This window comes from Crassostrea angulata, chromosome 5 (assembly GCF_025612915.1).
Source record: "Crassostrea angulata isolate pt1a10 chromosome 5, ASM2561291v2, whole genome shotgun sequence".
Taxonomy (NCBI): Eukaryota; Metazoa; Mollusca; class Bivalvia; order Ostreida; family Ostreidae; genus Magallana; species Magallana angulata.
This window is the reverse complement of record NC_069115.1, coordinates 32,859,419-32,886,048: the sequence shown is the minus strand read 5'-3', so window position 1 is coordinate 32,886,048 and position 26,630 is coordinate 32,859,419. Positions and strand designations below refer to the sequence as shown.

General features: G+C 34.4%; 1 long non-coding RNA gene across 1 annotated transcript; it reads left to right on the top strand.

The window, feature by feature from the left end:
* Positions 1 to 8,454: 8,454 nt before the first annotated feature.
* LOC128182772 (uncharacterized) lies at positions 8,455 to 25,988 on the top strand. Its single transcript, XR_008243466.1, has 2 exons — positions 8,455 to 8,544; positions 24,597 to 25,988. It is a non-coding gene; the product is annotated as an uncharacterized LOC128182772 (long non-coding RNA).
* The last annotated feature ends 642 nt before the right edge of the window (positions 25,989 to 26,630 follow it).

Sequence of the window (26,630 nt, the reverse complement as noted above, 5' to 3'; positions counted from 1 at the left end):
TGTATTTAATAATTGTCACTGCCATTAATGAACTATATTTTATTTTAAAAAGTGTTAAGCAATTTTGATTATATTCACAATTAAGAAAATTTCAATTAGTGTGAATTTTTTAAGGATTTTTTTTTAAATTTCCAATAAATATTCAATGATCATTAACTCAAAAAGTAGGCCATTGTCCTACTTTTTGAGAGCAAAAAAGTTCACTACCATGAAGGTCTATGACACACAATAGATGATTTTTTATTATCGTCAGTTGATTTTTTTTCATTCTGAGTAAATGTAATCTATAACACACAATACGTCATATTTCACTCAGTTTATTTCTTATAATGATATCATTGTAACCAATTAAAATTGAAGGAAAACCGATCTTGTATTTAATTGTATGTATTTACTAACTCTCAAACTCTTCCGATGGCGTTCCGATATTATTGCACTGTCCACAACTTTAGGTATTGTTTCATTTGTCTTTCTGGTGGTGTGTAGCTTTATCATGTATGTAATATATAAATAGTGCCTGTTTGGGAGGGTAACAGTTGAAATTGACACCCCGAGAAAACCATTGTCAACCGACGCGAAGCGGAGGTTGATAATGGTTTTCGAGGGGTGTCAATTTCAACTGTTATCCTCCCAAACAGGCACTATTTATTTTGTTATACTGAATGTTATACTGAATGTCTTAATTCTTAAGAAAATTTTACTGCTTTAATATAGGAATAACGTGAATTCTACAGCGAACCGTACGCGCATAATTTTCGCGCATGTAACATTTTTTAATGTTACCCGTTGCTAAGTGCGTTACTAACGCTGAGGGTAATAGAAAATATTATTAACTGCGTCTTAACCAATCAGATTTCAGTTTTTAACATGAAAGTATAACAAAATTTATTACATACATGATAAAGATCCCAGAACTACTCTTATGATTTAATGGAAAGACACATCATATCTTAAGATATGATAGGGACTGTCCTATATATGTGCATTAAGGTTCTAAAAATTTAAATGTCAACCAGGGAGTCAAAAAGTAGCAGAAAATTGACGTTTATCACTTCAAAAAAACATAGATCCTATAGAAAAATAGTATTCTACAAAAAAATTACATTACACCTTGCATATTTGACAAATGATCTACTGAGATTTGATCAGAGGTAAATGATTCAAATTATAAATGTTTATACTCCACATTCACCCCCACCCCCATCCCCCAATCTAACCTGGTTCTAAAGATTCAGTCTTCTTAATACATTCTTACATGTGTACAGTAGCAAATTTTAAATCATTTCTTGATTGCTTTTTCTCTTGTGATGCACATTAACATTTTGGAAATTGCTTAATTCAATTTTTAAGATTTATAAACAAAATGTTATATGCATTTGTATTCGCCTATTTGGGGCAATTGTAAAGTCTCCTAAACAAAGCAGTGACATCATTAGGCTAGGAATTACCCACATGGATCAAACACTACTGTAACATATGAATAAGATAAAATATACTTTATTATTTTTAGTTCTAGAATGTCAGGGTGTCTCCAAGGGGGCATAATCTATATACAATTTTACGCGCAATGACACAAAGAGCAAGAATATATTATATGGTTTAGGGATGTGGATCTTTAGATCTCAGAAGTTAACAAAATATACAGTGCATCATCATTTCCTTTTTCATAAAGGCAGGTGGGGGGGGGGTGTTAAAGACAACACCTGGGGGTCATTAATGTACTTTACACCATTTGATGCATCATAATGACATAAGAAGATATTTTGTTTTTTCCTGTTTCGTGGGGGTCAGAACAGTCCCATAAGGTCATGACCTACATTGTATTTGATGCATTATAATACATTAAAAAAGAGATACTCCTTCCTTCCTATTATAACTCATATTAAAATGATAAGTGTCTACACTTACTTACATGTAATACACAAATTTAAGAAGAAATTGTTTATATAGGGTCAATATGGGGTCAACTCAATAGTGCAAGTCTGACAAAAGAAAAAAATAACTTTTGCGACTAAAATGACAGAAACTTTACAAATGAGATAGGATAGTTAACGATGATAAGCTTATTTAAATATTAAAAGATGATGATACAGTATGCTGAAAGGGAGATCACATTTAGAAAGTGAAAGTAGAACTTATGTATGCTGGCATCTCATTATATTGTGCTACTGCTACTACATGTATTATGCTTACCTATATTGGTCAACATCATAATGATAATCCAATTAAAACACAATAATGAATTCCTTTAGCTGATCTTAACTAATCCTTTTCTGCTTATGAAAAACACAGACATGTATGTATACAACCGAAGAGCTGGGTAAAACTAGTACCCGTTAATGAGACCTGCAGACCTGTGTTGTGTACGTAACTTCAGACAAAGATCAGTTATTTGTAACATGCATGTATTTTTATGACCTATTTTCAAATCCATTTGCACTATTTTAATAGGTAAATAACAGCTTTAAGGTGGTGCAGGACACCTGCATATTGTGATGTATACTTCCTATTGAGATAAACAATATACATGTAGTTGTTTGTTTGAAAAATTGTTGAAACTCTTAACATCAGCCGGAATCGGACAGTCGTCCGGATATCACCGATCTGAATCAAAATTTATCTCAGATCTATGATAAATGATGAAGCGCTAATTTGATTTTACTTGGTGAATTAACATTTGGAGGACCACCATTTGATCGAGTGTCAATCATGTTTTAGTACAACCGGATCGATCGAGTTGTACAGTGGTCCTAATTGGTGGTGCTGCATGTAATTTTACGTCGATAATCGTTCCAAATAAATCCTTTCTGCACTGGGCATTACTAGCAAATGTTAAAGAAATTCCAAACGGATTATTGGTGCAGATATGTGTACCGGGTATACGATTCACGCCCATTCCGGTCAAGCGATTTCCCTTAACTTTAACTTACATGTATCAGGACCTAGACTAGCATGCAGTTCCAACCACAATTACAGTGCATGGTAGTTTTCAGTGCCGGTGTGCTCTAGGTCGCTAAGTGTAGATGCAAATGTAATTGACGGCATTACAGCGCACGCAACTTTTTATTTATGGAAAAGAGGAATATTTTGGCAGAAATAATGGATCCTGTGCTTTATGTAAAAATGAAATCAAATGACACTGAGATTTTCAGAGACTTCCTGAAATCATTTTGACAGGTATGCCAGATTTAAAAGTTTCGAGAAATAATCCTGATCCTGATAATGAAAATCTTGCACTTGAATTGATTCACACTGGCCTATTTTTTGTAAAAGACAGTATCCACAAACAGAACCTATTAAAAAAGTGAATGTTTCCACAGCAGCAAAGAGTACCGAGGATATGATTCTCAGCAATTTACAAAAGAGAAGAACAATTTATGATTAAGAGTCCCCGTCTCCATCATTAACAGGAACGTAGCATTGTTTTGTGTGTGTGTGGGGGGGGGACAGACTCATCCATGATAAAATACTGACAAGCATCCCCCCCACACACACACAAAAAAAAGGGAAGGAAAAAAGAAAAAAGACACCTTTCAATAATCATTAAAATCCCAATCCGTGGATTTTACTGTTCGTTTCCTTATTTTCGATTTTATTTTTTACTTGGTCCCAAAATTCTATTTTTTTATATGTAAATTTAAGAAAAATCATTGATGCGTCCCTGCATTAAAACTAGATGATATCCCGCACAAGCTCGAATATTTTATGTATCACTTACACATTGATATGATGAAATGCTTAATATCTTAATTTCTTGAATATTTAGTTAATTTTGTAAATATCGTGTCCAATTTTTTTTAATAACTTTCTGAACCTATTCCTTAAAATTAAAATAAAATTAACGCAATTGCAAAATGAAAAGTTATAGGAGAGGATAGGGTTGAACAATCTAAACTCATGATTTATGTAATGTACGTGGCCATAATTCTTTTTATGCAGCTGACTGAAATTTTTTTTTTATATCAAACCAGTAAGTGGGTATATATTTTGTGCATTGTATCTCAAAATTTTGTGATTTAGGTCCCTTTTATTTTTATCATCCACCCAAATAAGGATTTCAGATAAAATACTGCTTTGAAAAAAGTAAAAATTAGGATGGGGGGTCACCCCCTCCTCTTCATCTTCCCCATTTTGTGCATAAATAATTTATCCATATGCATAAAGACGTATCTACACCATTTGTTTATTGTTTACAAATAATGCATAAGGTGGTGCGTCGCGCGACACATATTTTCATAGCGGGGGGGGGGGGGGGTACAGTCCCTGAAACTTTCTACTTTCCCACTTGAACGGTGAGCGCACTCTGAGCGAACGGTAAGCGCACACTGAACGGAATTTGGTGAACGATGAGCTAACGTAGAGCGCAAGCGGAGCGGAAAGTGAGCGATGAACGCACGATGAACGATATGTGAACGCTTTGTAAACGCAAGAAAAACGATATATTTGGAGTGCCTCGGAGATTTTCTTTAAATTGTATTTCGTCGGTAATAAGGACAAAATTATGGTGTTCCGATGGTGCCACATCGACCTTTGCACTTTCACCTATATGGCGAAGATGCGAGAGTGCGAAGTTGCGTAGGCGAACGTGCGAAGGTGCGATGGCGAAGCGCGAAGAAGCGAAGGCGAAAATGCGAAGTTGCAAAGGCGAAGGAGCGATACTACTATCGCTCTTCGCCTTCGCAACTTCGCACTCTCGCCTTCGCGTCTTCGCACTTTCGCCCTCGCCTTTTTATAATTGTGGAGCTCTCTATCGTATAAAGACAATTTTAGCTGTATAAAATGTCATCTGAGGCAGAAGACGAACTTTTTAGAATTTATTTTCAACAACCTCTGCAGTTTGCTGTGTCTCGCATGCAAAGACCGTGTCTTTCATTTTGGAGTTCCGAATGAAAACTGACTGAACGATACGTGAACGCTGAACGAACGGTGAACGCTTTGTGAACGCACAGTGTACGCACTATGAGCTTTGTGAACGGTGAGCGCGAACGGAGCGGAGCGGAGAGCGCAAGTGAACGCACATTGAGCGCACTATGAGCGCACGGTGAACACAGGAAAAAATGGGAAAGTAGAACGTTTCAGGGTTTGTAACAAGGACACTTTTTTGATCATATCTGAATTTGCATTTCTCCAAAAGGTGGGTGGAGGTTCCGAGCGCTAGTTTCAGTAACTTTCCTATGTGATTGTATTCAAATTAAATTCATTCTTCCCAATCCACGCATGACTTGTGTTTACTTAAATACACTGAGTACAAAATCCGTTTTCTAAATTTTAAGAAGATTCCCCGTCTAATATTTACATGTAGATCTAAGTAAGCCTTTTGCAATTTTCATTTTATTAAAAAAACTAATATCGGCAAATTATATCTTATCGAAAAAAACATTTATAGATCCAAATAATCTTATGGTGTGAGAAAACAATACACGCAATTTAAATTTGATGAAGAATTGAAAGTTTATACATTCCTATTCCCATTCCTATTTTTCTGCTTTGAAAACCCCTCTATATCCCTTTATATGATTTTGTATACATAAGACAGCTTCGGTTTACTTCTTTTGTTTTGTATTAGAGGGGTCATAAGATATGTCTTAAGACATCCTACATCTAGGACATGTCGTAATATAGATTTTAAGATACTTTCATGAACATTGCCACTGGTGTTTTCTTTTCTTTGCTATTGGCAAAATGTCTAAAATAATAAGTATAGATAAATGATCAGAACGTCATACAGTAGTTAACTAGCAGCGAAAGTAACAAAATTATATGAACTCTCTCTCTCTCTCTCTCTCTCTCTCTCTCTCTCTCTCTCTCTCTCTCTCTCTATTCAGGCGCGAATGCAGGATTTTTGGTTTTAAAAAGGGAAATACACATGTACATGTATGTGAAAAATGTGCATGTATATAGAACTAAACATTTGGGGTGGCAACGGTTGGAGAAAGCGTTGTATACTATACTGGTATATTCCTATATTCCCGAGGATGGTTGGGGGGGCGGGGGGGGGGGGGTTCTAATTCAATACTACATACTGTTCATGTATGTACTCCTTATATCTCTGCAAGCTCAGATGAATTGGGAGGGGGAGGGGACATACCACTATAACAACCCTCTTTATCATTCTATAAAACTGCATTGTCTTTTGGAGGCAGACTGCACTTTTTAATTCAGTGTATTCTGTATCATAAACTTATCACGTACTTGCATATTTCTTATTACATATGAGGTGGGTCAGTCACGTTTTGTCCGCCGTCACATTATGATCGCCGTTGCCTTTTTTTCTAAAAAAAAAAATCGTCACGTTATGTTCACCGGCGGACGTACGTACAATGTATACATGTAACTCTGAAAACTACAGTGGCGGCGGACAGAACGCGTTCGTATGTGCGAATTTTTATTACAAGCATCAGAAACAATTCTGTTTTTTGCGTGGGGAAAAGATTATGCATCCGTTTAATGCATATCTTAAATAAACATCATTTTCATTAATTGGATAAAAATTAATCCAAATGAATGATTTATTCTCAAATTTGATATTTCATTCAAACTGTTGGATTTGATGCGACGGCGAATAAATAAAAAAGAAAGTACATGTACATGTACATCATTCATGTACATAAAGTATCAGAAGTTGTCCTAAGAATAGACAAATATTCAGCAGCACATGAACCTCCATGTAAGATGCGTCATACCCGCCTCTCGAAAATTTCTTATTTATAAGATATAGCTTCATAAACATTCCTGTGGGTGCTCAGTCAGTTCATCTCAATCGTATTTTTGTAAGGTACATACTTATTTTTACATAAAGACTTTTTAATAATTGCTTCTAAGTTTTGACAAGTATTCAACTGAAAAGATATATATTTATATTCATTGAGTTATAAGTCACTTTCCAGGAGCATGTTTCATTAGAACATAATGTAAATTACGTAAAATTCAGCAATATCTGAGAATTTCAGAATAATTCCGTGCTAGAAGCTCAGCAAAGAGGGACGTCTTTCATTAGACAATTACAAACACCTGTAAGATCACTTTCTTGGTCGGCACAGCGGGAGGCTACATTCTGTTGAATTCGCTGGGTCTTCACACCAGCGGGAGGATAAACATTGCTGACCTTGTGCAGGACAAGAGGAACCGCGTTTTGTGTCTCCTTATCTCAATTCAAAATATCTTCTATATCCTAGCGGCCTTATCGTGTGTGTTTACAATTTGAAAAATATTATATGACCTAAATCCACCTTGATTTCTAATGACATTTGAAGAAAGTGCTAGGAATACTAAGTATATATTTTGGTTATATACATGCATATGTTTTTTTAGTGACATTTTTCAGCAATGTGATATGAGTGTCTCAACAAAAAGCGAAGAAACGCTTAAACATTGCTAACTGATTAATTCAAATAAATACAAAAAATGTTGATTTAAACAGTACCCTTCAAAACATGTCTTTTTGTTATGATACTTTGTACTCAAAATAGATGAATAATCCGATTGATATGAAAGAACCCATTCCAGTTACCAGACACTTAATTCATGAAAAGCTTTTAAAGCAATTTATGTACGATATGATGACTTTGTCCCCCAAAGTGAAACTCTTCATCATCAAACAATAAGTAAAATTCAGACACCCCCATCCTCAGTTTTTTTCTCTTTGATGCCTTCAACTCTTTCTATTTAACAAGTTTTCATTTGAACGGTAATGAAATGTATTTTAACGAAACGAAAACTATTTTAAAAAGTCGGGCCCGCCTGTGAAGCGGAGAAATCGAACTTTATCCGATGAGAGATAATTCTTCACTGCTCTTGGATGTCGTAAAATTCCCACATAGACACATGTCAAAGTCAGCAAGATCGGCATCGGCGAGAGAGATAAAGAAAGGGAAAAAAAATTATGACAATTAATTATTTGATTTCATCCTAGATTAGGATTAACAAGTTTCCCTTTAAGGTTACATGTAGTTTTACTTTATCATTATGAATAGAATGATGTATTATGGACTAGTGTGGTTCATAAAAGTGGGTCGGAAAAACTTGTAAAACAGGAACCAATGATCGCATAATTGAAAAAATATTTCGCTTATTTTTAGTACTATTCAACAAATAAATACAGTTAAATGTAGCTAGATATAGTATTTTATTCATTTTGAATTTGAAATGCACGGCACAGTCGACAAATAACGGTTGCATAAAGACTTCCTGCTGTGCCTTCCTCTGAAACATTATACCATCAACCAATGGAAGGCTGGGTGAATGAGGCATGCACAGAACAGTTTACAGTACGAATGACCAACATTCTAAAATAGGACATACGGATAAACAACAACGGAATTTTGAATTACCACGAAATATAATGATTCATCTGTTTGAATAATGACCGAAATATTGGATATTGTGTGTGAAAGGGAAGAAAAGAATTATATATATATATATATATATATATATATATATATATATATATATATATATATATATATATATATATGGATGCCGATGGTGGGATAAATGAAGAAAGAAAAAAAGAAATAGACAACAAATGAAGTCGGCCTAGTTATGGTAAGTAATACACTACATCAACATGAATACTTGGAATTTTTGTGAATATGTTACTTAACCGTGTCCACAATTAACTGCTGAAAAAAATGCGAAGTTTTGACGATTGCTAAAGTTATGGAAGTATAAACATTACAAATGCAACAGCTATATCTGTATCATTGACCTGGCCTTTATACAATTACCTTGTAACTAAGGCACGTAGCATCGGGGTTGAGGGTGAAGTAGGGATGAACGTGGCAGCATCTCCCCTGCTTTTTTGCGCAGTAAACATTTTTTTTTAAATCTACATATAAAGGGGGAAATTAAAATGGAGTTGTCTCCCCCTTTTTGGGAAAATGTAAAAAATTAATTGAAAGGAAGTTGATGTTACATGAAGTTATAGATATGCTATGCTCTGACACCCCCCCCCCCCCCCCTCCCCCTTCCCACGGATTACGATTTTTATGATTTTGAAAGTTCCTTATTTTTTGCTTGGGATGAGTTTGCCCCCATACACTTTCAATAACGATGATACGTGCCTGTAACTGCTGTCATAATGGTTTTTTTTTAAATATTAAGTGTTTTTCATTTTATTTGTTCTAAATGTAAGTCTTTAACACGCGCGAAATAAATTTTCATTGAAAAAGAATAGTTAATCACTAGTGTAAGTATACAAAGCTATGTTTTTCTATAGTTTCAGTGCAGTGAAATTTAATTATAATATGCCTTAAAAATATTTTTATCATTTACAAAAATAATCAGGAAAGTGATGGGAAAATACATAAGGAGACAGGAATGATAAATCAAACTAAATCATTATATTTTAACCACTATGTTCGCTTAGCCAAAATAACTTGCATGTAAGTGAAGTATTGTAGTTTGCTCACACGTATAAATGACGACACTTGATCTGCACGCGAATTCAGCTTACTTTTTTCAGTGGTCGGTTAACGGTTTTTAGAGATATTACGAGGCTTTTAAAGCAAAAACTTGTCTAGAGATATCGATGGTACTAATCATATCCACAGACCTTGTGAAAGTAAGCTTCAGATTAACGAGTTCAAAAATTAGCGTTAGCTATTAAGCCACGGGAATTGCAACTTTTCAGCACGTAAACAACTATAACTATTATTACTAAAAGGGAAGACCCAGAGACGACAAAATCATTCAAAGACAGCAATAAATAAGTAGGATTTTGCATGAATTGAATCGTGTTGCTATATTAACATGTAGACCCATATTATGATAAAACCTTTGCATTACAAACATTTTTCTACCCATTTCAAATCCAACAAAAACCAAATAACTGTTATAATTCGGAAAATGTGCAAAATTGATCGATGAATTTTCATTCTCCGTGTGCGCCCAGATTCCCGCCGAATGTACATCTTTAGCGCCCACTTTCTTTAACAGATTTAAAATTAACATACGCGCAAATATGATTTTGTTTTGTCACCTGATGAACTCAGTAGGCCAATATGGTCATGCAGTGTTAATATACACGTAAAATGGTTGAAACTCTTCTTCTTTTTCTCTACTGAAACTGAATGAATTTTAAGAAAGACTATAAAGTCCAAAATTAGGAATTCAACAACCACAGGGTAGGGTTTCTTTTCGCAGGGTGTGGCCAGAATTCGCGTTATCGGGTTTAGTAAATTTTTCTGCAATTTTCGCTACCTTCATATCACCTGTATGAATCATCAAAGTAAACATACCCTCGTTTCTGTTTGTATAAACACCATTCTTTTAACAAATTGATGAAAAGATTGTCAAAAGTAATTAAAAACTATTTAAATTACAATTCATATACATCAGTAAGATGTATATATATATGATTATTTCGTGCAGTCCGTGATTTTCCCTATGTCACTGTAGGTTTTGACCAATTGATAAGAGGGTTGGGTAGATTTCAGTTATGTGAGTGTCTACATAGCTATATATTTCATGAAGGATGACTGCACTTGGCACCGGGTTTTGGGCCCCTTTTGGTCGCTTCTGTTGCATTTATTTCTTAACCTAGTTCCACTTTTGTTAAAAATCTTAAAGAGTCAAGTCAATTTCCAACATGACTGTGATACATTAAGCTCTTTCTATGTTTTGCTCCTTATAACTTTCGAAAAAAGGAGATTTTTTGCTTATCTGCCCTTGATCAAACATACGATTGATATTAATATCCATGAGAGGGGGAGCTGACATTATCAGAATGGTACTAATATTATACTAGCATGAATAACAATGCCGTGTATAAAATTTATGTGATCACTTTTTCACCATAACCCTATCTATTCTATATGGTACAAGTATACTATTTAATATGGTTTCAACAATTAGACCACGCCTAGGAAAGTACAGAAGACTTTAAAAGGACTTAGACACAATTTCAGATGGAAATTTTATTTTTGATTTGTATACATAAAATAGTTTTCTTGTGTATTTTGAACGAATTACCCAGATTTGAATGTTAAAAGTCATGTTACAAGCGAGAGACAGAGGAAAGAAATCGTTGTTATATAAACAAAGCTCGAGTCTTATATTTGCTTACAAATAATGTAAAGTAAAGAAATTACAATTTCTTTGACAAAATAACTTGTGGAAACAAATTGGCTCATAAATAATTTTACCAACAACAAAAAGTAACATTAGATTGAAGCATATCATTATAACACATATTTAAACAATAACAAGGCTCAAGCTTTGTTTACAAAACATTTTTACCTCTGTTACTCGCTTGTAACCCGATATTGTACTTTCAAATTTTGACAAAGTATTAAAAACACCCATACTGATTATTTTAGACATTAAATATGACAAATTAAATTTTGAGAAATTTAAGCTTAAATCGTGTCCAAGTCCTTTTAAATCACTGCTTGACAACTTAACGTTCTTGAAAATATTGTCCTAGTAAGCACACAAAATGCTATCATACACGTCATGTGATAGAATTTTGTATTCACAAAGTTACCTGAGGTGAGAAATCACGTGATGATTTATATAATATACAACATGCATCAACCCTTGGTTACAACGGGTAAAGCGGAAGTAAGAAGAAGCAGTTTTTTCTCATTTAAACCATGAGCGCATGTTTGTTTATTAATCTCCCTTTGACATAACTTTGATGATGCAAATATACAACTACTGTTAATCGTGATACAATAGACAAACATGCGCTGATTTTGTATGAAGTCAGTGTAAAAGTGGGTGTCCTCATTATCGTAAGGATATTCAAGAAATCGTGATGACCCCCGCCTATAAAACAAATTCGTACTTGTTAACACATACTTTTATTTAACGCAATTACGTAAAGTTGCAGTTTAGATGTTGACCATTTCTGCAATTTAAAGAAAATTCTTGTTTTAAAAGTTTATTTTCTCACAAATATCGCATGTCCTTAAGTGCAGTCATCCTTTCTGTTATAATTTGAGGTAATCATACTTGGTGGGTGTAAATATAGAAAATTAACAATTTCCTACCCCGATAACACTGCATAATATGTTATGAAAAGATTTTTGGACTTAAATGCCAGATATTTTCACCAATATATATATATATATATATGGTTGTTTGTATTTCTATTAAAGTGTAAGAATAAATACTGAAAGGTTAAGCTATGTTGTCTAATATTCAATAAACTGAATATAAGATGCAGAAGAAGTACATGTACGCAGAAAAAGAATATCACTGTGGTATAATCTGTATAATTTGATTACAATGTAACATTAGGTAGAGAACTGTGCAGTGAAAAGTTGCAATATCTTTTGTTTAAATAAGTGACATCGACAAGTAGAATAGCCAGGCGTTAGATGGCAAGTTGCCTTGTCGGTTGCAAGGTCGGTTGACGTTAAAATAACCACGAGGCAAACGGAATATTTGTATGTATTGAATGGGAGCTTTTTCGTTTGTCCAAGAGGCACTCTCGGTAGCTGCCATTATTACGTAATTCTTTCTCGCATTTCGTATAAAATTCGGGTGAAGCGGGTACGGACTAAGACGCCTGGTCATGGTCTAATACAATACAATGTGCTAAGGAAGAGACGAATTCTGTTCTTAGATATGTTGATACGAGAAGTAATGCAAACTAGATCTCGTTACGAGTAACGAGTAGGTCTTCCGTCCGATTTTGTTTTCATATGATACGATGAAATATCGATATTCTCTGCCAAATCTGCGATCTTGGTGAATCTAGGTTTTTTGTCTCGAGACCGAAAACGGACGAATAAAAGAGGTTTATGAAAATAAAAGCTAGGGTTTTTTATACATATGTTTAGTGTACACTACTGTTAATCATAGCAGATGAAACACCAAAAATAATCAGTTAAACTTGTGAAAAAAATGAATTGTTTGAACTCTTCTGGTGAGTACCGGAAGTGACGGTTGACAAAAGAAAACCCGTTAAAAATATCTTCAATCGATTGTCTATCATTTATAAAAGTTTGTGTCTCAATCACTTACAGTGACTAAAATCTCGCTGGTATCAATTTTGTAAAAAAAGGCTAAGTACCAAATATATTTGAAATCTTGCTTGTTTTCAAGTTATCTGTAATATAGTTTACGAGTGTCTTGGCTCCTCATTTAAGGGGCCAGCCCCTTTTTCTTGAGTTCAATCGAAAGTTCTCACGAATACTAACATTTTTTGTTCTTACACCCATCTAAAATTGTTGTTCATTTTTGAGATACAAATGATTGAATATTTATGGGGCCAGCCCTATAGATCCTTAATGGGGACAGACTTTGGAGTTTTGATTAGTGGAATTGATTAGAATCATCAATGCAAACATTTTCTTTTCAACATTGCCTAACAAAATATGTCTCCTTCTCTAGATATATTGCATCAAAGTTTAAGTACTTTGGCCCCTTACAATCCCTAATTACGTCATAAATGGGTGTGAAAATGATTTTACCTGATAAATATTGCTACAATCAACAACTTTGCTTCTATATTGCATTACAAAATTTTGATCGTTTTTAAGCTATTTGCAATAGAGTTTACGAGTGTCTTGGCCCCTAATTTAAGGGGCCAGCCCCTTTTTCTTGATTTTGTTGGAAAGAACGTTTAATTATCTACTATTTTTGTAATATATGTCTTAACAAAATATCAACTGATAAAAAGATACAGATGAAAACGTATGAAGAATTTGAATGAAAATTCGTACCAAATTTTCGTGCCTAGGCGAGCTCCAAAAAATGGCGCCACTGGCGTAAAACAAAATAATAGTGCACAACTTCATACTATAGACTACCTATCCTGAAAATTTCATAGTCATATCTCTGATAGTTTCTGAGATCAGCTCTGCACAAAATAGGTCGTAAAAATGTACAAAATGGCCGATAAATCGGTACCGGAAGTGCCGACAGGAAAAATCTCAAAAACGTATGAAGTTTACATCAAGACTCATCTTCTCTGAAAAAATGGTCGAAATCGGTCGAATAGTTTTCGAGAAATCTCGTGCACAAAATTTGTGGAAAAAAATAATAATAATAATAACTAGACAAGATCTCGTTGCGAGCAACGAGGAGGTCTTCCGTCCGATTTTTAGAAGAGGAAATGACCTTGCCTTTTATCTTCATCAACGAAACATATCAAGAAATGCAGATGTGATCTAAAAGAGCGATGGATGAAGGATTATAGACCCCGTTGGATTCCTAATTTGAAGGACCAGCCCCATTTTATATCATATTAAATAAGAGATCTTTTGACCTAATAACAGGTCTAATGACCTGTAATAAAAAGAAACCAAAGAAAAAAAGAGCGTCTTCCTTTGTAAACGGAAGACCCTAATAACAATAAGAATAGAAGGGTGTTCCGCTGAAGACGGAAGACCCTAATAATAAAAAACTGTTTTTGTCTAAATCTCAATTGAAGAGTGTTTTTCGACTTGTACTACAGTCCAACAACCCTTTTATGTTGAATATTTTAGTTAGAAAAAGAAACAAAAAGGAGAGAAAGTAATAGAGAGAAAGAGCAAAGCTTGGCTCCATCGAGATTCGAACACACAACCTTTGTAGGTATCTCAAAACATGGCTGACGCGAAATAATTCCCGAATTTGTCTTTGAATTTGGGGCGTTTTCGCCCGGAAGAGGAGCTGAGTTTTTGTATGAAATGAAAAACAACGTGTAAGATGTCTGACTATTCAGGTTTGGTAACAGTGCGAGGTCATTTGAAATATTGATGCGTGTTTGTGTCTGGAGGGGGTTGAAAAGACCCGAGCTTGATTTTCGTCTTAAATAAATCGAAAATAGAATTTTGAGGTGTGGATCTCGGATGCGGTTTAAAACAATGACTGATGCATTTTACCCATGTATTTCAGTGTTGAGATTTTTTTTCGTGTCGTTTTCTATTATGTTTGACTGTTTGATTTGATTGATAAAATCTTTATAAATGTAGAAATAACGAAATCAGTAACACGTAAATTTATTCGGTAAAAATTTGATGACAGTAATTTCCACAGGTCTAACATTCATAAGTAGTTCACACGCTATCGTAAATACAGACAAAATAGAAAACAAGAAATATACATGCAACAGAAATATAACGCGGCCGCTTACATCCCTTGTACTGTGTAAATTTTAAGTCTCCGTACAGGCTATACTCGCCGTTTGATCTCAGGAATTTCTTCTTAATTGTTCAATCCGCTGCATATTTGGCAGACAATAAGAACGGGGTCCAAGGTTTTTTTCTACAGTCATGTCAAGCACGCCAATCGAAACTCAAATGCCCAAAAATTTATAACTCTCTTAAAAATGAACGAATATGTCTGGTCATTAGTGCAGTAATCTAGAATTGAATTAGATTGAAAATAAAGGCTCAAGATGAAAGATCCAGTAAAATAAGGCCAGAAAAACTAAATGAATTTGTGAATAGGAAAGGGGGGGGTCGGTGCGTGTACAGTGTGTAAATTTAATTTCCACGTATAGGCAACAAGCGCCGTTTAATCTCAGGAATTTCGTCTTAATTGTTCAATCCGCTGCATATTTGACAGACAATAAGAATGGGGTCAGAGGTTCATTTTCACGAATTTTCATTAGGATTGAGTGAAGGGCTTGGGAGTCAGAATTTTTTTTTACAGTACATGTCAAACACAACAACTAAAACTCAAATGCCAAACGCTTCATAACTCTGTTAATAATGAACGAATTGGTCTGGTAATTAGTACAGTAATCTATAATGGTAATTAGTTGAAATTAAAGGTCGAAGATCAAAGATCAAGTAAAATCGGGCCAGAAAAACTAAATAATTTATGATTTTATGAATTTGGAGGGGGGGGGGGGGGGGGGGTCGGTCGGTGACTTCTATATTAAACGTAGAAAATTAAATTCTAAATATCACATATTGCAATATGTGGTATTAAATAAAATACATATGTTAAAAACAATGTATAAGCGTTGTTTGAAAGATGTAACTATTGATTTTTTTTTACATCTATTTATTTTTAGGCTCAAACACTCATAAACGGGTGGTCAGTTTTCAAATCTTGTCGCAGTCACCCGTTCGTTTGTATAGTTACGAGTATAAACTTCGGAGGTTTTTCTTAATCCCAGACAGGCAACAGATTTGTATCAGTATATAGACATGCACAAAAAAGGAAAAAGTACACCATCATTAATAAAAATGACTTTTTAGCGTTGATTTCCAATCAGTAAGAAGACAATCATTAAACAATGAATTTCAAATTATTTGAATCCATAGACATTATCCCGTAACTTGAAATAAATACATGTATAATTTTTTGACGCCAATGTACATTTAGCCTCTATCCAATTTACTGCATGTTACCTGTACTTAGTTCTTATGTACTTGAGAGAGAGAGAGAGAGAGAGAGAGAGAGAGAGAGAGAGAGAGAGAGAGAGAGAGAGAGAGATTTTCTAGTTTTTTATAGTGTTTAGGGAATTAGTATATCAGCAACGTATGTCAATAAACGCATGCATACATGCAAGCGTGTATCTATATATGTGAACAAATACTAATCAGTCCTCCTTTTAAAGCCATGTAGAATAACGTTGGTGCATTGCTAAATGTTGTGTGCATACAGTCATTGAGATGGCGGCATTTCTTTGATGCCGGCAAAGCGACCCAGTGAACTCTAATGCGGTCGTACTGCAGGGGCGCTTCGGCGGCATGTCTTTGATGGCGGCGATGCGAACTGCTGACAAAAACGAGCTCTATATTTGTACTAAAAAAGCTGTTATTATTTTTATTTATGATAAAAATAAAACGCAAAACAATAAAAACCATCATTTTAAAGGTAAAATCGTTAAACAAAACAAAATTAGGGAAGAACAAATAATCGGCACTCGGGGATGGAACCCGGGTCGCCTGGGCACAAGTCCAACACTCTAACGACTGAGCTACGCGGACTCTCGCTTCAGAACTTTTGAACTCAAAATCTCGGGAATGCCTGGATCGATTTTAACACGAATTTCATATTCTGAAGTGTTTTAAGCGTCTCTATCGAATAAAAATTTAAAAAAAATTCAAATCTAAAAATTTGAAAAATTAAGGTTTTTCATTTCTTTCCGGTGACAACCGGAAGTGACGGCGGACGTTCGGATATACGAAGGGCACTGCGGCCGTTCACTCTCTACCTTCTCTGAAAATTTGAAGGTTCTATCGTAAATACTTTTTGAGAAAAATCGTGAACAAGCAAAAACGTAAAATCTTTAATATCTCGGTACCGGAAGTGACGATCAAAAAAAGCCCGTGTACTTTTCTTACAAATTTTGTCATGAATAAGATCTGAAAATTTCATGAAAATTGGCTGAAGCATTTTTGAGAAAACGTGACAGAAAAAAAAAAACAATAAAAATAATAGTGAAAAAGAAACAAAGCAATAACAATAAGGTCTTCCGTTGGAAACGGAAGACCTTAATAACTAGATACGATCTCGTTACGAGTAACGAGTAGGTCTTCCGTTCAATTTTTAAACGATAGCATTAAAATATCAATGAAATTTCAGAATTCCCCTCAACCACTCCCTTTCAGAAAATGTAAACGATTGTCATTATCCTTTAAAATGCTTAACAAAAAGTTTTGCTTTTTCTCATACAGAACATTAAAGATGTAAGATTTTTGTCCCCTAAAATCCCTAATTACGTCATCAATGGGTTTGGAAATGAGTTCTACAAACTGATATTGTTACGATCAATAACTTTGTTCCTACAATGCATTACAAAATCTGTATCGTTTTTAAGTTATCTGTAATAGAGTTTACGACAGTCTTGGCCCCCTAAATATAGGGGCCAGCCCCTTTTTCTTGAGTTCATTCGAAAGGTCTCACGAATTATAACATTTTTTGTTCTTTCACTTATCTAGAATTGTTGTTCATTTTATAATTACAAATGATAGAATATTTTAGGGGCCAGCCCTCTAGATCCTTAATGGGGACAGACATTGGTGTTTTGATTAATGGAATCGATTAGAATCATCAATACAGATATTTTCTCTTCTACAATGCTTAACAAAATATGTCTTCTTCTCTAGATATATTGCGTCAAAGCTTTAGCACTTTGGCCCCTAAAAATCCCTAATTACGTAATAAATGGACGTGGCAATGATTTTTTCTGATAGATATTGTAACGATCAACAACTTTGCTTCTATAATGCATTACAAAATCTTTATCGTTTTTTCGTTATCTGTGATAGAGTTTACGAGTTTCTTGGCCCCTAATTTAAGGGGACAGCCCCTTTTTCTTGAGTTCATTCGCAAGGTCTCACGAATAATAACAGTTTTTGTTCTAACACCTATCTAAAATTGTTTTTCATTTTTGAGATACAAATGACTGAATATTTTAGGGGCCAGCCCTATAGATTCTTAATGGGGACAGAGATTGGTGTTTTGATTAGTGGAATTGATTATTATTATTAAGACAGACATTTTCTCTTCTACAATACTTAAGAAAATATGTCTCCTTCTCTAGATATATCGTGACAAAGTTTAAGTACTCTGGCCCCTAAAAAACCCTAATTACGTCATAAATGGGCGTGGCAATAATTTTTTCTGATAGATATTGTAACGATCAACAACTTTGCTTCTATAATGCATTACAAAATCTTTATCATTTTTAAGTTATTTCTAATAGAGTTTACGAGTGTCTTGGCCCCTAATTTCAGGGGCCAGCCCCTTTTTTTTGATTTCGTTGAAAAGAACTTTTGATTTTCTACCACTTTTGTTATATATGTCTTAACAAAATACCAACTGATAAAAAGATACAGATCAAAACGTATAAAATTTTTGGATAAAAATTGGTACCCAATTTTCGTGCCCAGGCGAGCTCCAAGAAATGGCGCCACTGGCGTAAAACAAAATAATAGTGCACAACTTCAGACTATAGACTACCTATCCTGAAAATTTCATAGTCATATCTCTGATAGTTTCTGAGATCAGCTCTGCACAAAATAGGTCGTAAAAAACTACAAAATGGCCGATAAATCGGTACCGGAAGTGACGACAACAAATATTTCAAAAACATATAAAATTCAGATCATGACTCATCATCTCTGAAAAAATGACTGAAATCGGCTGAATAGTTTTCGAGAAATCGCGTGCACAAAATTTGGAAAAAAAAAATAATAATAATAAGAAACAGTACGAAAACTATAAGGTCTTCCGTTGGAAACGGAAGACCTTAATAATAAGAAACAGTACGAAAACAATAAGGTCTTCCGTTGGAAACGGAAGACCTTAATAATAAGAAACAGTACGAAAACAATAAGGTCTTCCGCTGGAAACGGAAGACCTTAATAAGAAAGAGCACGAATTCACGCGTTTTAAGTTTTCTCGCATAGTTTTAGAGTGTAGCTTTTAATATTTCATCTACATAATGATAAACGCAATGCGCATACCTGAAAAGGGTCCTGGGAATAATATGGCAAATAATTAGGGGTCTGGAGGGGCCAAAGATAAAAACAGCCCTTAATTTGTAACTATTTTACTAATCATCCGATTTTCAAAATTTTTTCGGTTTATTGTTCAGATCGAAAAGTACAATTTAAAAAACATGCTCCGAGGGGCTACTTTTTGACACCTTAAAGGGGTTTGAGGGGCCTAAAAATGACTATTATAGGAATTTTCTCTCTTTGAAGAATGAATGTTGAAAATTCAGAGTGACCTTGACCCTTTACCTTTGACCTTGACCTTTGACCCCCCCCTAACCGAGTTGTGCTTTTTTTCCCCAAGAATTTTCTCTCTTTGAAGAATGAATGTTCGAAAATTCAGAGTGACCTTGACCCTTTACCTTTGACCTTGACCCTTTATCTTTGACCTTTACCTTTGACCTTGACCTTTGACCCCCTGGAGTTGTGCACCCCCCCCCCCCCCTTTAGAGCCGTCCATAGTGACATGCATTGATCTTCCTAACAGACTATGAAAAATAACACAAGTGTTGTTTTAATTTTTATTCCTAATATAACCTTGACCTATGACCTTTGACCTTGATATTTTTATCTGAAGCCCTCATACGCAACATACCAAAAAATATTTAAAAAAAAGAAACGCCCCAAGAAAATCGTTCAATGTTTGCAATTGATAGCATTTATTTACAATGTAATTTAGAAGTTACCGTAACACCTCCCCCCCCCTCCTTTTTCCCCCCTTTTTCAGTCATCAGTCATTCAGTTTTCTAAACTCGTTTTCTCTTTAACATCAACTTCATGTCCTAATAAAATAGTGTACCAAAGACCAGGCCATCGCGTTCATTTTTTGCGGAGTTATAATTTTTTTGGCTTTTGGGTTTCAGTTGCCTTGCTTGACTTGTACTGTAGAAAAACATTCTAACTCCAAAACTTTACACTCAACCCAAATAGAAACTGGTGTAAATGTACATCGGACCTCATTCTTATTGTCTGCTAAATATAGAGCGGAATGAACAATTTATAAGGAAATCCTGAAATCAAACGGCACTTAGTGATTGTACGGGGAATCCAAATGTACACAATGCATGGGATGTAAGTATTCGTATGATAATTCTGGTGCATGTATAATTTTTGTATTCCATTAAATCTAGACCACAGAGAGCGTATGAATGACTTATGAATGTTAGAGTTATGAACATTTAAGTCATCGACTTTATACTGAATAAATTTACATGTTACGTATTTTGTCATTTCTTCCTTTATCAAGAATAGATCAATCCCGTTTAATTCAAACATTAGAAAATTCTCGTAAACGACGTGACAACAACTCTAAAGGCAGAAATAAATGAGCAGAATGCATTCTCTTAAGACTGTATTACATGTGCAGAATGCATTATCCATTGTTTTTTGGACTTCCCCGCGTAGGTGTAAACTGAACCCGCGATTTCTACTTTCGGTTTGCCTTCCGATCGCATCTTTTAAATCTGACATTTCCTCCAATGTTCAAGCGATTACTAACCTTATTCAGACCTAGCCTCTCCATTTATGTCCATCGACTTGGCAGTTACACACCCTAACGTGCATAAATGAAATGTTTTGATGGCACTCTCTGCGTGAAATTCGTACGCGCGGACCCAAGGGTGCGTTCCATACCCACTGCAGACAAAACTTCACTAACTTCTTTTCAACCACTCTTAAACGCCAAACACAAACAGACTTCTGTAGAAAATGGTCCAATATTTAGTATCACTAGATACGATCTCGTTACGAGTAACGAGTAGGTCTTCCTTGTGATTTCTGTTTTTAATCATACCATGAATAATCGATATGATTTTAGAATTACCCCCCCCCCCCCACCCCCCCCCCACACACACACACACACTTTCAGATAATGTATACACATCCCTAATTACGTAATAAATGGGTGTTGCATGAGTTTTCAAGATAGATATTGCTACAATTAACAACTATGCTTTTATAATGCATTACGAAATCTTAATCGTTTTTATGTAATTTGTAATAGACTTTACGAGTTTCTTGCCCCCCCCCCCCCAAATAAAGGGGCCAGTCCCTTTTTCTTGATTTTGTTGGAAAGAACTTTTAATTCTCTACCACTTTTGTTATATATGTCTTAACAAAATATGAACTGATAAAAAGATATAAATCAAAACGTGTGAAAATTTTGAATGAAAATTCGTACCCAATTTTCGTGCCCAGGCGAGCTCCAAGAAATGGCGCAACAGGCATTAAACAACTACATGCTGCACAACTTCAAACTATAGTCTACCTATCCTGAAAATTTCATATTCATATCTCTTATGGTTTCCGAGTTTATAGCTGCACAAAATGAGTCGTCAAAAATTACAAAATGGCCGACAATTCGGTACCGGAAGTGACTACGAAAAAATTAAGAAAAATGTATGAAGTTTAGATCACGCCCAACAATCTGTGAAAAAATGGTTGAGATCGGTCGAATAGATTTCGAGAAATCTCGTGCACAAAATTTGGAAAAAAAAAATAATAATAACTAGATACGATCTCGTTACGAGTAACGAGTAGGTCTTCCGTTCAATTTTTTAAACGATTCCATTAAAATATCAATGAAATTTCAGAATTTCCACTCAACCCCTCCTTTTCAGATAATGTATACGATTGTCAATATCCTTTCAAATGCTTAACAAAGAGTTTTGCTTTATCACATACAGCACATTAAAGATTTAAGATTTTAGTCCCCTAATATCCCTAATGACGTCATCAGTGGGTGTGGCAATGGGTTTTACAAACTAATATTGTTACAATCAACAACTTTACTTCTATAATGGTTTACAAAATCCTAATCGTTTTTAAGGTATTTGTAAGAGTTGTTTTTAAGTTATTTGTAATAGAAATTACGAGTCTCTTGGCCCCTAATTAAAGGGGCTAGCCCCTTTTTCTTGATTTCTGTGAAAAGGTCTTAAGAATACAGACATTTTGTGCTCTTACACCCATCTTAAATTGTTGTTCATTTTTGAGATACAAATGTTTGAATATTTTAGGGGCCAGACCTGTAGATCCCTAATGGGGACAGACATTGGTGTTGTGATAAGTGGAATCGATTTAAATCATAAATGCAAACATTTTCTCTTTTATGATGTGTAACAAAATATGTCTCCTTTTCTAGATATATTGCGTCAACGTTTATGTACTTTGGCCCCTAAAAATCCCTTATTGCGTAATAAAGGGGCGTGGCAATGATTTTTTCTGATAGATATTGGTATTATCAACAACTTTGTTTCTATAATTGATACCAATATCTTTATCGTTTTTAAGTTATTTGTAATAGAATTTACGAGTCTCTTGGCCCCTGATGAAAGGGGTCAGCCCCTTTTTCTTGATTTCTTTGAAAAGGTCTTAAGAATACAAACATTTTTGCTCTTGCACCTATCTTAAATTGTTGTTCATGTTTGAGATACAAATGTTTGAATATTTTAGGGGCCAGCCCTGTAGTTCCCTAATGCGGACAGACAATAGTGTTTTGATAAGTGGAATCGATTTAAATCATTGATGCAAACATTTTCTTCTCTATGATGTCTAACAAAATATGTCTACTTCTCTTGATATATTGCGTCAAAATGCTTCTATAATGCATTACAAAATCTTTATCATTTTTAAGCTATTTGTTATAGAGTTTACGAGTGTCTTGGCCCCTAATTTAAGGGGCCAGCCCCTTTTTCTTAAATTGAATCGAAAGGTCTCATAAATTCTAACATTTTTTGTTCTGATATCTATTTAAAATTGTTCTTCATTTTTGAAATACAAATGTTTGAATATTTTAGGGGCCAGACCTATAAATCCTTAATGGGGACGGAAATTCGTGTTTTGATAAGTGGAATCGATTTAAATCATAAATTCAAACATTTTCTCTTCTATGATGTCTAACAAAATATTTCTGCTTCTCTAGTTATATTGCGTCAAAGTTTAAGTACTCTGGCCCCTAAAAATCCCTAATTACGTAATAAATGGGCGTGGCAATGATTTTTTCTAATAGATATTGGTACGATCAACAACTTTGCTTCTATAATGCATTACAAAATCATTATCGTTTTTGAGTTATTTGTAATAGAGTTTATGACTGTATTGGCCCCTAAATAAAGGGGCCAGCCCCTTTTTCTTGATTTCGTTGGAAAGAACTTTTGATTATCTACCACTTTTGTTATACATGTCTTAACAAAATATCAACTAATAAAAAGATATAAATCAAAACATGTGAAAATTTTGAATGAAAATTCGTACCCAATTTTCGTGCCCAGGCGAGCTCCAAGAAATGGCGCAACAGGCATTAAACAACTACATGTTGCACAACTTCAAACTATCGTCTACCTATCCAGAAAATTTCATATTCATATCTCTTATGGTTTCCGAGTTTATAGCTGCACAAAATGGGTCGTCGAAAATTACAAAATGGCCGATAATTCGGTACCGGAAGTGACTACGAAAAAATTAAGAAAAACGTATTAAGTTTAGATCACGCCAAAACATCTGTGAAAAAATGGTTGAGATCGGTCGAATAGATTTCGAGAAATCTCGTGCACAAAATTTGGAAAAAAAAAATAATAATAATAAGAAACAGTACGAAAACAATAAGGTCTTCCGCTGGAAACGGAAGACCTTAATAAGAAATCGTACGAAAACTATAAGGTCTTCCGTTGGAAACGGAAGACCTTAATTAAGTGAAATCTGAAGCATTATATACCATTTATATTTTCATTTAATCCGGTACAATTGCTCTCCGGCCCCTGGATAATTGGAGGGGTTGTTTAGTTAAAATATGTATTCTATAGCCATCTTCATGAAACATTACATATGTAAAACTATCTTTCCAGCAAACAAATTAGGAAATATTATTTACAATCATGAGAGACTAGCACTTTTTAAAACATTTATTGATTACATATTGATTATTATTTATTGTCATTATTTATATACGAAACTGAAACTGAGTACCTAGTTTTCTTTATGCAATTTTGTTCGTGATATCAACATTTTGTTGATTATTTTAAACTTCAACGCATGGCCTCTACATTGACTTTATGTGATTATATTTTCTTTCATTTTCTCTGTACTTGAGCTGACAAAATCAAGTAAAATCATCTTTGTGAAAGTTTATCATATCAAAAAGAAAGTTGAAAAATTCCTTCCATTTTCATAATTATCCAGTAAAGTATTTAGTTTTGTACTTTTTTACAGATCGCTGTGTTGGTTTACACATAAAATCCCTGTGGCACCACCTCCATCTAGAAGCCTGAGGAGGAAAGACACACTATTCGTATGTCGATAATTCGAGGACTCTTTAAAACATGACCAGAGAGTAGTATTGGTGATTTTCTAAGGGATAATAATCGACGAATTATTGAAATGATGAATAGTGACGGTGACTAGTTTATTTACAACACCTACCATCGGTGGAAATCCTTATAAGTTGCACCTAGGAGTTAGTGATGATAATTTTTGCTTTTATCTTTTATAATATAATTTTTTTCTGTCATTGATAATCCCGTTAAAAAGGAAAACGTATTTTGACCCACAGAAAGAGCAGACTCCGACAAATCTATATTTTTATTTGACTGATAAACAAAGTGTTTTTGAGGGATTTTTTTTTGTGCATGCACCAGCTATGTAATCTATTTTGGATGATAAGTCAACGTAGATCCACCAAGTATGTAAATCTAAAGTGAAAGTGCTTGTTTTGGTGAGTCCAACAAGGTAAATTCATTCCACTAGTCTGCATCAGCGAAAACTACAAATATGTTAATGTGATCTTTCTGGTGGATTCACCAACTTTCTTGTCTTGTATAGAAGCAAACATTTTCATCTTTTTTGGTTGCCAAACCTGCTCTATTTAACACGGCGATTTATTAACAACTTTTAATCTTTTAAAAATTCTTGGTGAGTCCACCAATTTTGAACTCTAGTTTCATTTCACATTTCGCACAATTTTATATTGGTGGATCCACCAAGTATTGAAATAGCGACAGCATTTACAATTTGGACAAGTTCCTAAAATTTGTTCAGTGTAGTATTTATATATTGACATATTATTGACATATTAGAAAATTTTACCTCTTTGACTATTGGTGGAATCACCAAACAATGTTTGCAAAATGCTTTGTTGGTGGGTTCACCAATTCTTTGAATGAAATACAAAACTGTAAACAGACAAATTCACAATTGATTTTTGGTGGAACCACCAGGGGCCTGTGTGAATGAGATATTTTATGCTTTTCAAAATAATAGAATCGCCAATATCTTATTATTGGTGGACACACCAAGTTTATTTGAAAGTGAGAAAGTCGATGAATAAAATTGGTGGAATCACCAAGGTCCTGTGTTTTTGATATATATGATGCTGTTTTAAATAACAGAATCGCCATTATCTTATTATTGGTGGACCCACCAAGTTTTTTCGTAAGTGAAACAATCGATGAATGAAATTGGTGGAATCACCAATATTATGACTGTCATTGTGGAATATGAAGGTTTAAAGATACTGTAAAATGTGCTTTTGTGTAAAAAAGATGGTGGGTTCACCAATTTATGTTGTGTTCAACGACCAAAATGAATAAAATTCATGTTCATTTCTGTTTTTGCATTGTGTTCATTTTTCATTTTGCACTGAAAAAAAGAGGACACGAATAGAAAATCCTCTTTCTTAATAGAAACAGTTAGTATATTAAATTATAATTAATTAAATATTTACCCCCCCCCCCATATAATGTTACCTAACATTGAAGCGCAATGGATGAGAGCGTTTACATGTCTGTAAGAGCATTGGGTTCCAATGTGTATTTTTGGTAATTTTACAATTGATATAAATGAATTGTCATTGTGGGGGGGGGGGGGGGTCTGGAACCCTCACTCCCACCTCTTCTCTAAATCTGTGGACACGATGATGTACATGTACATGTAGGCACACAGAAGCAAATCTAAAACCGGCAGCCGCCACGGGGAGGGGGCCAGAATTTAATTTTGTTTGTAATAATTATATAGACCATTATACTTTCTATGACATGAAATGTTAAGATTATTGATTAACTGAAAATTCACTGCAAATAGTTCAACCCCAAATTGCACATAAAGTGCTGCTCATGTGTATTATCATATGAGAAGGGATCTCATCCTTCAGTTATGAAGATTATAATTTTCAAATGTATTACCGGAGCTTGGATGTGGCATTCATTTTTAATTAAACTGGTACAAAACAGTGTTATTTGCGGGCAAACA